Source organism: Hypanus sabinus, chromosome 16, assembly GCF_030144855.1.
Source record: "Hypanus sabinus isolate sHypSab1 chromosome 16, sHypSab1.hap1, whole genome shotgun sequence".
NCBI lineage: Eukaryota > Metazoa > Chordata > Chondrichthyes > Myliobatiformes > Dasyatidae > Hypanus > Hypanus sabinus.
In genome coordinates this window covers 82,033,899-82,046,978 of record NC_082721.1, presented here as the reverse complement: position 1 = coordinate 82,046,978, position 13,080 = coordinate 82,033,899, and the positions used below count along the sequence as shown (strand labels likewise).

The 13,080-nt window shown below is 45.1% G+C and overlaps 1 protein-coding gene across 3 annotated transcripts in view; it reads left to right on the top strand.

Moving 5' to 3' along the window:
• Window positions 1-13,080, top strand: part of LOC132406499 (neurturin) — a 33,022-nt gene that overhangs the window by 2,666 nt on the left and 17,276 nt on the right. For 2 of the 3 annotated variants that reach the window (XM_059992258.1, XM_059992256.1), the window contains exons 1-2: window positions 9,940-10,027; window positions 10,669-10,914. The gene's annotated coding sequence lies outside the window, so the exon portion shown is untranslated. Of the gene's footprint in view, window positions 1-9,939; window positions 10,028-10,668; window positions 10,915-13,080 lie in introns of those variants that run through there. The other variant, XM_059992257.1, reaches the window with a different exon arrangement.

Sequence of the window (13,080 nt, the reverse complement as noted above, 5' to 3'; positions counted from 1 at the left end):
ATTTGTCCTGTGAGGGTGTGGATCTTTGGTGGTGATCTGCTGTGGACAGTGCGCTGGCTAACAGGGTCAGAGTCATGCCTGGAGGTGTCTCATTGTGTTGCGAACACTGTGGAAAACTAGGGGTGTTGATGAGCCTGGGGGTAAGCAGCCGCTTCAGATGCTTGAGATACCATCTTAATACCACAGACATGCTGCGAGTTAGTGACTGTATTCAAAGCATTCCAGTGTCACCTCCAGGAGCTGCTGAAGGACCATTAGACAGCCCAGACTTGGCACAGTTACTGGCTACACAGGGAGATGCCGGCAAGCAGCGATAGGCCTGTTAACCATCCCCACTACAGCGAACACATTTCTCAAACCAAAAGAGAGTTATTTTTCCAGTAATGATATTTATTTATGAGTTGAAGGTTTTGGGGTTGGACAGTTACTTGTCTTTCATTTCCTAGTTCCAGTACCAGCAGTGCATTCCTACCCTGGTGATCCAAGCATCTGGTAAATTTAAAAACAATGCCAGCTGGCTGGCTGTACAGAACCATGCTGTGGAATAATTTCCTTCTAAAAACAAAATTCTAGCGGCTTTACATTGAGTTCCACTTGTTTACAGGATGAACCCTACTCTTCAAGAATGAATAACATAGAGAAATTGCACAGAAAATCTGTTTCCTCGCACGACTGCATCCATGGGCAGAGTGCTGTATAGTCAGATTCACTTATCATACATACTCAAATCAGACAGTGGAATGTGTCATTTGTGTTAACAACCAACACACCCGTGGATGTGCTGGGGGCAGCCCACAAATGCCGCCATACATTCGGGCATCAACGTAGCATGCCCACAATGTCTAGCGGAACATCACAAGCAACAACAGCAAAAACAAGCTCCTTTTCTCCTTCCTCTTGCACGAGCTCATTTGTTACAGCGAGTTCTATTTATTGAGATTCAGTGCAGAGTCAGCCCTTAGAACTGCAATGCCCAGCAACCCCAGATTTAACCATAGCCTAATTACAGGAAAAATTACTATAACCAGTTAACCTGGAGGAAATCCACACAATCACAGGTAGAACGTGCAAACTCCTTACAAACAGCCACAGGAATTGAACCCAGGTTACTGGTACTGTAAAGTGTTATGCTAACCTCCATGCTACAGTGCTGCTTTGCGTTGTGAACACTGGGGAAGACTAGGGCTATTGATGAGCTAGAAGCTAAGCAGCTGCTCGAAATGCTTGAGATGCTCTTATTTCTGAAGTAACAGCACTCCACAACCACTCCAATGGCTGATGTGGTACTCTGCAACAACACTGGGTGTCACAGACTTGTTGCTCCATATTGATATGGACTCTGTTATCACAGACACTGGGTGACAGGGGGACCATGGATCCTGATTATTGTTCCACAGACCCTGAATCTTACAACTCTACATATTCCACAGACGTTGTTTACTGAATGCAGGTTCCACAGACTTGGTTTTTAACTTTGGTTATAAGTTCCATAGATATTTTGACTCTTACTACATCACAGTTCTATAAACATCAGTGGCATCTTTCTCCATGGAAGGATTTTAGAAAATCTGATCAGATTTAAAAAGTGAGTGAGATCTGTTAGGACTCCCTGTGGAGCTTGAAATTAAATGGGTTATTTGGTACTTGGTAAAGGCCAATAAAATAAGTTGGGTTTAAGCACAGCAGCTGTTGTTGGAGTGGGTAGCTGAGGCTTTGGTTCAAGAGGCTTCAGCAAGGAGAGTTGGAGGTTAAGGTAAATTTCTTTCAGTGAGACCAGTGAGAATGACAGTCAGGACAGTGCAGTGCTTATCGTGTGGGATGTGGGAAAACAGGGAGACTTCCAGTTCCCTGATGATTACACCTGAAAGACGCATCTAGCTCTGCATTAGGGAATCTGATCTGTAGTTGGATGACCTTCAGCTCATTCAAGGGAGATATTGATCGGTGATACACAGATAATTTGGTGACTGCTGGAGATAGGCAGCAGGTGCAGTGTACTATGGCCATTTCCTTAAAAATCAGGTTTAATATATCCAGCATCTGTCATGAACTTCGTTGACTTTGCAGCAGCAATACATTAAAAAACATAATAGAAAAAATGAATTAAAGTATTATATATATAAAATAGTTAAATAAGTAGTGCCCAAATGGAAATTAAAAGAGTAGTTGGGTATTGTTAATGAGTTCACTGTCCATTCAGAAATCAGACGACTCTGTTCCTGAATCATTGAGTGTGTGCCTTTACACTTCTGTGCCTCCTTTCTGATGATAGCAATGATAAGTCGCTCTTTGATGTCAGTGCCCATGATGGAGCTGACCAAGTTTACAACTCTCTGCAGCTCACTTTGATCCTGATGCTTAGTTAGAATGCCCTCCACAGTACAACTGTAGAAATTTGTGAGTGTTTTAGGTGACAATTCAAACTCCCAATGTAATATAGACATTTAGATATTGTGCCTTTATAGCTGCATCAATTTGTTGGGTCCACGTTAGATCCTCAGAGATACTGACATCCAGGAACTTGAAATTGCTCACTCTTTCCACTTCTGATCCCTCAATGAGGACTGGTGTGCTATAACAAGTATATTGTTATGGATTCTATTGACCTATCAAAGGAAAGCTGCAGCATTCAGACTCTGACTCAGAGGGGAAGAGGAAAGAAGAGGCAAGCAGTAGTTACAGGGAGCACATTGGTTAGGGTAACAGACAGGAGGATCTATGGTTGAGAATGAAATTCCCTGTTGGCATGTTTCCACCCAGGTGCCAGGGTCAGGGCATTTCAGAGGGACTGCGAGCAGCCTATGGTTGTGTCTACCTTGATACCAATGACATAAGCAAGAAGGGTGACGAGGTCCTGCAAAGTGACTTCAGGATATTAGAAGCCATGTTAAAGGTCAGGATCACCAGGGTGGTGAACTCAGGATTGCTACTTGTGCTTGCTGTCAGACTGAACTCTGATAAGGAAGAGGGTGGTGGCATGTGCTTTTTGGTCAGTTCTCTTTGATATACTGACATGACAGTTCTGTCATACTCCCGTTGCCCTGACTTGGAATACCTAACGACCAAACGCAAATCATTTGCCTACGGAGATCTGAAATGTACTCATCATTGAGATGAGGAAGTCAAGGATCAAATTGCAGAGGCCCAGGTTTTGGAGCTTGTTGATTTGATTATGTTGAACACTGAGCTGGGATCAATGAACAGCAACCTGCCTTAAGTATTGCTATTGTCCGTGTGGTCCAAGGCCGAGTGGAGAGCCAGTGTGAATGCATCCACTGTAGACTTATTGTGGTGATGGGTAAATTGCAGCAGATGTAGGTCCTGGCTTAGGAAGGAGTTGATTCTGGCTGTGACCACTCAAAGCACTTCATCACAGTAGATGTGAGTGTAATTGGTATAGTCACTTAGCAGCTCACTGTGCTCTTCTTGGGCACTTGTATGATTGGCAGTTTTCTGAAGCAGATGGGAACCTTCGACTGCAGCAGTGAGAGACTGAAGTGTTTGAATACTCACACCAGTTGGTTGGCACAGGTTTTAAGTGCCCTGATGCCTTGTGAGGATTCACCCCTTTGAGAGATATTCTGATGTCAGCATCTGAGAGGGCTTATAGGGTCACCAGATGCTGCAGGGACTTGGACAAGTGTAATCTTATTCTCCCTTTCAGAGTGTGCATAAAGGGCATTGAGTTCATCTGGGAGTGAAGCATCACTGTCATTCATCATGTTATAGAGTTCACTTTGTAGGAAGTAATGTTTTACAAACACTGCCAGAGCTGATGTTTATCCAATTTCACCTGTAACTGAAATTGGAATTGTGTTTTTTTTCCACCCTAAAACTAGCCTTCCCTAAACTGTCCCATGATTAGGGTAGGGTTAATTTGGAAGATTGCTGAACAGTGCAGCTCAAAGGGTCAGAAGAGCCTTCTTTACAATGCGTGCCAATAAGTAAATACATTCTTATATGGTTCTGGTTCATCGATGGCTTTTGATTTGGGGGTGTACAGTAAATTGTCAAAGGCACAGACTCATCAACACAGGACTAAAGTTGGTGACAACTGTGGTGTATTCATTTAGATTCAAAGATGAATCCCCGAATGCTGTCCAGTCCACCAACTCAAAGCAGTTCTGTAAGCGATCTCCAACTCCCTTGACCAAACTCTCTTGGTCCTCACCACTACTGCTGGTCTTTAGACTGCCTGTACTCTGGGAGCAGAAGTTAAATCAGGTGATTGGACTTTACAAAGTGAGGTTGTGAAATGGCATGGTGAGCGTTCCTGACGGTGGTCAAGTGTGTTGGTTCCACAGGTGATATGTGGGTGGTAGTTGTTCAGGTACTTATTCTAGCTGGCCTGGTTGAAATCCCTACAATGATTGGGAAGGCATTAGTGTACACTGTTTCATAACTGCTGATCATGGTGCTCAACTCCTCCTTTGCCTGTCTGACCCGAGGTGGAACGTTCACCACTGCTGGGATGATGCCTGAAAACTTGCTCAGCAGATAAAATGGATGACATGACTGCTACATGTTCTAGGTCAGGTGAGAAGGATAGAGACAGAAACCACCATGTTTGTGCACCATGATAAGTTAATCATGAAGCGTTCTCCACAGTCTCTACCTTTAAAAGACTGAGTTCCTGTCTGTTGTAGTTTTTAGGGATTGTTAACGTGGCTTTGTGCGTGGGAGGTCATGTCAACCAAACATATAAAGTTCTTTGAGGAGGTTACCTGGGAAGTTGATGAAGGAAAGGCAGTGCACATTATCTACATGGACTTTAGCAAGGCCGTTGACAAAGTTCCGCATGAGAGGCTGGTCCAGAAGGTTCAGTCACTTGGCATTCAGGATAAAGTAGTAAATTGGATTCAAGATTGGCTTCATGGAAGAAGCCAAGAGAGTGATAAGTATATGGCTGCAAGGATAGGTGTTGGGTCCTGTTGTTTGTCATCTGTATCAATGATTTGGATAATAATGTGATTAACTGGATCAGCACATTTGCAGATGATACCGAGATTGGGGGTGTAGTGGACAGCGAGGAAGGCTATCGAAATTAGCGTCAGGATCTAGACCAGCTGGAAAAATGAGGTGGAAAAAGGCAGATGGAATTTAATGCATACAAGTGCGAGGTGTTACACTTGGGAGTACAAACCAAGGTAGGACTTTGATGGTGAATGGTAGAGCACTGAGGAATGTGATAGAACAAAGGGATCTTGGAATACAGTTCCATAATTCCTTGTAAGTGGTGTCACAGGTAGATCGGGTCATAAAGGGAACTTTTGGTGCATTGACCTCATAAATCAGAGTACTGAGTACAGGAAATGGGATGTTATTTTGAAGTTGTATAAGACATTGGTGAGGCCAGAGTATTGTGTAGGTTTTAATCACCTTTTAAAACCTAAAAGTGGGTTTTAATCACCTACTTACTAGAAAGATATCAATACGCTTGAAAGAATACAGAGATAATTCACAAGGGTTTTGCCAGGACCTGAATAATAGGGAATGTTTGAATGGGTTAGGACTTTATTCCCTGGATTGTAAGAGATTGAGGAGTGATTTTATAGACATTTACAACATTATAAAGGGTATAGGTAGGTAAATGGAAGCAGGCTTTTTCCATTGTCGTTTGATGAGATTCGAACTGGAGGTCATATGTTAAGGGTGAAAGGTGAAACATTTAAAGGTAACCAGAGGAGAAACTTATTGAGTCAAAGAGTGATGCAAGTGAGGCACAAACTGCAGATTGGAAGTGGTGGATGGAGGTGGTATTGCAACATTTAACAGAGGTTTGGATGAGTACATGGATAGAAGAGGCTGTGGTCCAGATGGGGGTCGATGGGCTTGGCAAAATAACAGTTTGGCGTGGACTAGATGGGCCAAAAGGCCTGTTTCTGTTATGTTGTGCTCTATGATTCTACAATCTGATGTCAGGACCCATAGAGAGATGTGGAATGTGGTTGGTCAGATGGAGGCTGGAGGACAGAGTTAAGGGATTCAATAAACATAATGGTAACCAACAAATCGCAGAGCCATGGAGGAGTTTGAAGATCAGGTTAAAATCAAGATGTCATACAAAAATTTCCACGCTGTCTGGTTAGGATGAAGCAAATCCTCCAACGATACCAGAAAGGTTACTGGGAAAAGGTGTACAATGAAAGAGTTTGCCGGACTGGAATGGATAATTTGGGTGGTAACCATCCTGTAACCTAGAGTTGTTTTACCAGAAGCCAGTGAAAGTAGCATGAATTACTGTATAGGATACTGCGTTGGTCAAGGACAGTAAGTGGCCTTAAATTAATTGGGATTAAATCTCATGCGTGGTTCCTTGATTCTCTTGGAGAGTCAGTGCAGCTGTGTCCAAGTTATTTTTTAGCTGCTGCATTCTGCTGATGGCTTGTTCATTTGACTCTGTCTTCCTCCAACTGCTCCTCATCCTTCTCCCATTGCCATCTTTGGGTGTCTTTGCGACAGGTGAGTTTCTGGGCTGGAGGAGAGTTACTCAAGATTGATGTGGGCTGCTAAGAAAAGCATCTTGCAGGGAAAGCTGTGGCTTCTGTATGCTGATTCCGATTTGAATTTCAAAACACAGACGGCTGGAATTCTTCAACTATCAAGAGATTAGCTGGGATTAGGAGCTGACACTGGACTGCTCTGAAGAAGTATGGAGGATTGATGGGTCTGTGTCCCCACGTTGTATTTTCTGAAAGCTCTTTCTAGTCAGAATCCTAAAGAACAGTCTGTTTATTTCAACACTGGCTCCTGTGTTCACAGTAACCTTTCAGCTGCTCTCCGAGGATTTGCTCAGTCCTGACTCAATGTGAGTTTGGAGTATTATGTATGTTGTTGGGCCTTCTTGCCACTTAAGAGGCCTTTTCGCTTATCAAATGGATACTGGTTCTGAGGGTAATCCCATTCCCCTGCTTATTTCACCATAATCTTTTCCCTCTTGCCTGCCCATTATCTCCTGGATCTTCTGACACCTACCTACACTAGGGGCCGTTAACGGCCAAGTAACCAACCAACTCGAGCGTCTTGGTGATGTGGAAGGAAAGTGGATCACCTAGTGGAAGCCACACCTCACAGTGAGAACATGCCAACTCTGCTCAGACAAAATGGTAGGTTAGGATTAAACCCAGGCTCCCGGGGCTGTGATGCAGCAGCACTACCTGCTGCTCCATCGAATATTGGAGGGCATTTAGTACTCTTCCACTATTCAATGGGAATCATGGCTGATTAGTGAAATGACTCCATCTATCCATCTTTGCCTTGTATTATTCAATACCTTTGGTGGAAAAAGTCTGTCAATCTCAGAAACGAAATGGACATTTGTCCTAGCATCAGTTGGAGCTTGTGTTGGAGTGTTCAAGCATACTCACAGACAAACGCATTTCCCGATCTCTTCTGACAGGCTCCACTCTCTCATTTATGCATTGTCTCAAGTCCCAGACTGCCAAGAATCAAATTGTCCCTTTCTTTGTGAATCAGGGAAAGCAAATGGGACATGATCTTCCAAAGAGGAGCCACAAGACATATCCAGTGAATTGTCCTCGGTGGTACTGATACCCAGAGGAACTTTGACCAGAGTCACTGGGTTTCGTGAGCTCAGTGTCCGTGGCTGGACATTCAACTGGGACTCCTCAGACCTTGCAATGATCATGTGATGTAAGCAATAGAAAACATGGAGTCACGCAGAGCAGAAACAAGCCCTTCAACTCATTTATTCTGTGCTCACTATCAACCATTTAGCCACACTGGTCCGGCTTTATTTCCCCCGAAATTCCTATTAGTTCTTTCCCCCCCCCCCCCTCCAAAACAGGTTCTTATTTATTTATTTATTTATATTTGACCAGCGGCCAATCGGAAATCAGAAGTTTTGAGAGCAGGCGACTTCAATCAGGGTCACTGACCGAGTAGAAAAGCTAGCAGTAAGTCGCTACAGTGAAAAAGAGATTTGACCAGCGATCACTCGGCATTTGAGATTGATTAGAAAGAACACATTTAAAAAAGGCAGGGACAAGCGCAGCGGCCGTGGCTTGAGAGGACAGAGTCAGAGTGGTGAGCTCGAGGCTTCCGCAAAGAGAGGCTTCAGACAGAGAAAGCAAAAGAAAAGAAAAACTCGAGTTTTCTTCCCACCCCTTCTTTATATCTGCTCAGTTAGGATAGTAGAGTTGTATGTTCCTCTTGCCGGAAGTGGGAAGGCAGGGAGACCTCCAGTGTCCCTGATGACTACAACAGCGAGAAATGCATCCAGCCGCAGTTTCTAACAATCCACTTTGAAGAGTTTGAACTGGATGAACTCCGGATCATTCGGGAGGCTGAGAGGATGATAGACAGGACATATAAAGGGGTAATTACACCCAAGGTGAAGGACACGGGAAACTAGGTGACAGAAAAAGGAAAGGGGTGAAGGAGCCCTGTTGATCACACTCCTTAATAGGTATACTTTGGATACGGTCGCCTAACAGAGAAAAATCACCGAGGTCGGATCTCTGACACTGAGTCCGCCTCAGAAGGGAAAGGAGAAGAGGCACGCTGCGGTGATAGGGGATTCGTTAGTAAGGGGAATGGATAGGAGGTTCTGTGAGCGAGAACGGGATTCCCGGATGGTATCTTGCCTCCCCGGTGCCAGGGTCCAGAATATCTCTGATCGAGTCCTCAGCATTCTTAAGTGGGAGGGTGAACAGCCAGAAGTCATGGTCCATGTAGGTACCAATCACATGGGTAGGACGAGTGACGAGGCTCTGCATAGGGAGTTCAGAGAGTTAGGTGCTAAGTTCAAGGGCAGGACCGCTAGGGTTGTGATCTCGGGTTTGCTACCCACGCCAAATGGTAGTGAGGCCAGAACCGGGAAGATTATACAGTTTAATACGTGGCTAAGGAGCTGGCGTAGGAGGAAGAGCATAAGATTTTTGGATCCGTGGCAGTTGGGACTTGTACAAAAGGGATGGTTTGCACCTGAACTGGAAGGGAACTAATATCCTAGTGGGTAGCTTTGTAAATGCTGCACAGTGGGGAATGGGAAACAAAATGCCAGCACAGTTAGTGGAGAGGTTGTGGAGGTAAGACCTCAGTCTTTTGGGTTTCAAAAGGCTGAGCATCGTGCGACTAGTGTCCTGAGTTGTACATATTTCAATGCAAGGAGTATCGGTGGAAAGGCGGATAACAGTGCTGAAGATGAGGCAGCTGGTTTACAAACAAAGGAAACTGTAGTGAGGAGAGGCTGCTGAAAGGGCAAAATTGCGGTCAACAGGATGAGTTACAACATAAGAGGCGGACAAAATCAAAAAGAGTGAATACAGGATTGAAGGTGTTGTACTTGAATGTGGACTGTACACGGACTAAGGTGGATGAACTTGCAGCAGTTACAGATTGGCAGGTATAATGCCGTAAGCATGGCCGAATCATGTCTGAAAGAAGATAGTAGCTGGGAGCTTAATGTCCAATGATACACATTGTATGGAAAGGACAGACAGGAAGGCAGAGGGAACGGCATTGATGAAATCAAACCATTAGAAAGAAGTGACATAGGGTTGGAAGGGATTGAATCATTGTGGATAGAGCTAAGGAACTGAAAGGGTAAAAAAAAATCCTTGATGGGAGTTGTATACAGACCCCCAAACAGTAGTTAGGATGTGGCCTACAAAATACTAAACTCAAACAAAAGTCAGGCATTTTAAATGATAGAGAATGAGCAAACCGTAGAATGGTTTGGCACAGACTAGATGGACAGGAAGGTCCTGTTTCTCTGCTGTAGTTTTCTATGACTCTTAACTGAATATTGGTTAAGGGAGAGACTTGGATAGGTTGGGCATGTTTTCCTGGGAGCAGAGGAGGCTGAGGGGTGAAGGGTACAGGGATATCAGGGGACACAGACAGAGTGCTCATTGGGTTTAAGTTGAGGAGTTAGAGGTTTAAAGAAGAATCTTTCGCCCACAGGCAGGTTGGAATTGGGGATACACTACCTGAGGTGTTGGGAGACTCTCGCAGAATATACAGAAGCACCTGCGTTCCCAGATCATGGCGGTCCACACTCCAGGTAGTGTAACTGTGAGTGCTTTTGATGGCCAGCGCGGATTGCCCCGAAGAGCCCGTCTCTGTGCTGACTGGCTTGATGAGTCTATGCAACAGTGAGAGTCGGTGTCTGACTGCTATCACAGTGGGGGTGGGCATCAGTGGAACTGTAGCCCAGACAGAGGCAAGCCCGTAGAATTGTACCCTCGTGGAAATATCCACAACAGTCAGAGAGTGTGTGTAACTGCACTGACGTGTCATTGTGGAACTGTACCCTGATAAAAGTTGGTGCCTTGGAGGGCTGTTCCCCAGTGGAAATCTGTCCCTGTGGGGCTATACCCCGGGAGAGTTGCAGTCTATGCGACTGTATCCCTGTGGATTTAGTCTCTGTGCGACTGTAACCCTGTGAGAGTCCGGCTCCGTGGGGTCGTACCCCAGTGAGAGCCGGTGTCTGTTGTACTCCGGTGAGTGTCAGTGCCTGTAGGTCTGCACCGAGTGTGGAATCGGGATTTTGTTGGAGTGATGTCTGTGTTTTGTGTTGGTACTGGGGAAGAAAGCTCCCCTGTCTGATCGACCTGCTCCTCTGTAACCGGAGGGGTTGCTTTATGCCTGTGTTGTGTCTGCCTTTGCGATGTACATTCTGACTGCTTGCCTCCTCTCATTCAGTTTACCAGTTCCTGACTGGAGCCACAGGACACTGCAGATGTGTGTCCTCTCAATGAACAAACGCACCCCGAACTTCTCCGGCCCGGCTCGCCCGCCCGTAATGTTTGTCCTCTCTTCCCCGTGTTCCCGTCCTGCACGGTGCGTCCACGGTTGACAGGTCAGGTGTCGGTCGGCGCTGGAGCTCGTAGCCCTGCTGCATCGGGAGTCTGGGCTTCGGCGGACAGCAGGCGGATTCCCAGCAGACAGGTACTATGAAGATGAAACTCGAACACACACAGGCATCGCACACTTGGATCCCACAACTACTGACCACAAAATACAGTCTGATTTACTGCAATTCTGTATTTATAAATTCCGGTATTTTCCTATTTGGCTGTTATCAGAATTCCTCCCATTCTTCTAAGTTTTCCTGCATAGTTGTGGGTTGGCCAAGTTGCTCCTGTTGGCGATGGGTAAAAGCGACAATATCGATAATCCCGCGTGGAGTTTGTATTCGTTGAATGATTGCAAAACATTTCACAGTAAAACTGGCGAGTCTAATGAAAAAAAAAACACGCAAAGATTCTCTCTTTATTTGGTAAATTTACTTTCCCGAGGGAATGCAAAACCTGATCTCTCAGGAATCTGAAATTAGACTTTGATGGAGGGCGAGTGTGCATCTGACCATGGGCAGGAGTTGAGGGTAAAGTTGTTGATTAGTCTGATGTAGAGCCCAAATCAGGAGGTGTACATATTGGATTACCTCTGCGCTATCTGAGCATCTCCTGGCCCCAGTTTGCTTTCTCATCCATGCTCCCCCCTCTCCACGGTGCCCTCACAGCCTAACTGCCTCCTTTCCCCTTGCTATTGATTATCTCTTTCCTCTGCCCGGACATCACCCTCTGCTTGCCTTGCAAGGATTTTCATCAGAACTTCAGCCGCATTTCCGTTCTTGGTTGACAAAGTCAGTAACTCTGTAACCACCAACCCCGACAACCTCACCCACAATCTGCCTCCTCTCCATAGGATCTCCACTCAACTCTGACCCCTTGATCATCCTTGGGTTTAACCCCACTTACCTCCTTCCTCCTCAAGCCCGTACCTTTGATGGCCTTCTCCTCAAATATAGACTCTGGATCAAGGACTCTTTAGGGCCCCTGCTGTTGCTTGGGGGGAGGGTCCGTGCTTCAGCTGGTGCAGATGGGGGGGAGGGTCAATGCTTTTGCTGCTGTTTGTGTGAAGAGAGAGGGACTTCAATGTTTTTATCAGTCATTCCATGGATGTCTGTGAAGAGGACGAATTTCAGGTTGTATACTGTATGTACTCCGATATTAAATGAATTACTTCCAGAGTGTAGGAAGAAAAGTCATTTTCACATTATTAGCCTGTTGCTGATGGGGATATTGGAAGTTTCTTAAGCCACGTAAGGTCTAAAAGAAGCAAGAGTGGATATTGGACTGCTGGAAAACACTGCTGGAGAGGTAGTAATGGGGGACAAAGAAATGGTGGACAAACTGAATAAGTATTTTGCATCAGTCTTCACTATAGAAGACACTAGCAGTATGGTGGAAGTTCCAGGTGTCAGGGGTTGTGAAATATGTGATGTTACCATTACTGGAGAGAAGGTTCTTGGGAAATTGAAATGTCTGAAGGCAGATAAGTCAAATGGACCAAATGGTGTATGCCCTAGGGCTCAGAAAGAGATGGCTGGAGGGATTGTGGAGGCATTAGTAATGATTTTTCAAGAATCACTAGATTCTAGAATGTTTCTGGAATACTGGAAAATTGCAAATGTCACTCCACTCTTCAAAAAGGGCGAGAGGCAAAAGAAAGGAAATTATAGACTAGTTAGTCTGAACTCAGTGGTTGGGAAGATGTAGGAGTCAATTGATAAGGATGTGGTTTCAGGGCACACGGAGGCACATGATAAAATAGGCTGTAGTCAGCATGGTTTCCTCAAGGGAAAATCTTCGTTGACAAATCGATTGGAATTCTTTGAAGAAATAACAAGCAGGATAGACAAAGGAAAATGGTTTGATGTTGTGTATTTGGATTTTTAGAAGGCCTTTGACAAGATGCCACACATGAGATGGCTTAACAAGCTATGAGCCCATGGTATTCTAGATTCTAGCATGGATAAAGCAGTGGCTGACAGGCAGGAGGCAAAGAGTGGGAATAAAGGGAGCCTTTTCTGGTTGCCTGCCAGTGACTAGTGGTGTTGCACAGGGGTCTGTGTTGGGACTGCTTCTTTTTACATTGTCAATGGCTCGGATGATGGAATTGATGGCTTTGTTGCAAAGTTTCCAGACCATATGAAGATAGCTGGAGGGGCAGTAAGTTTTGAGGAAGTAGAGAGGCTACAGATGGGCTTAGACAGATTAGGAGAATGGGCAAAGAAGTAGCAGATGGAATACAGTGTTGGGAAGTGTATGG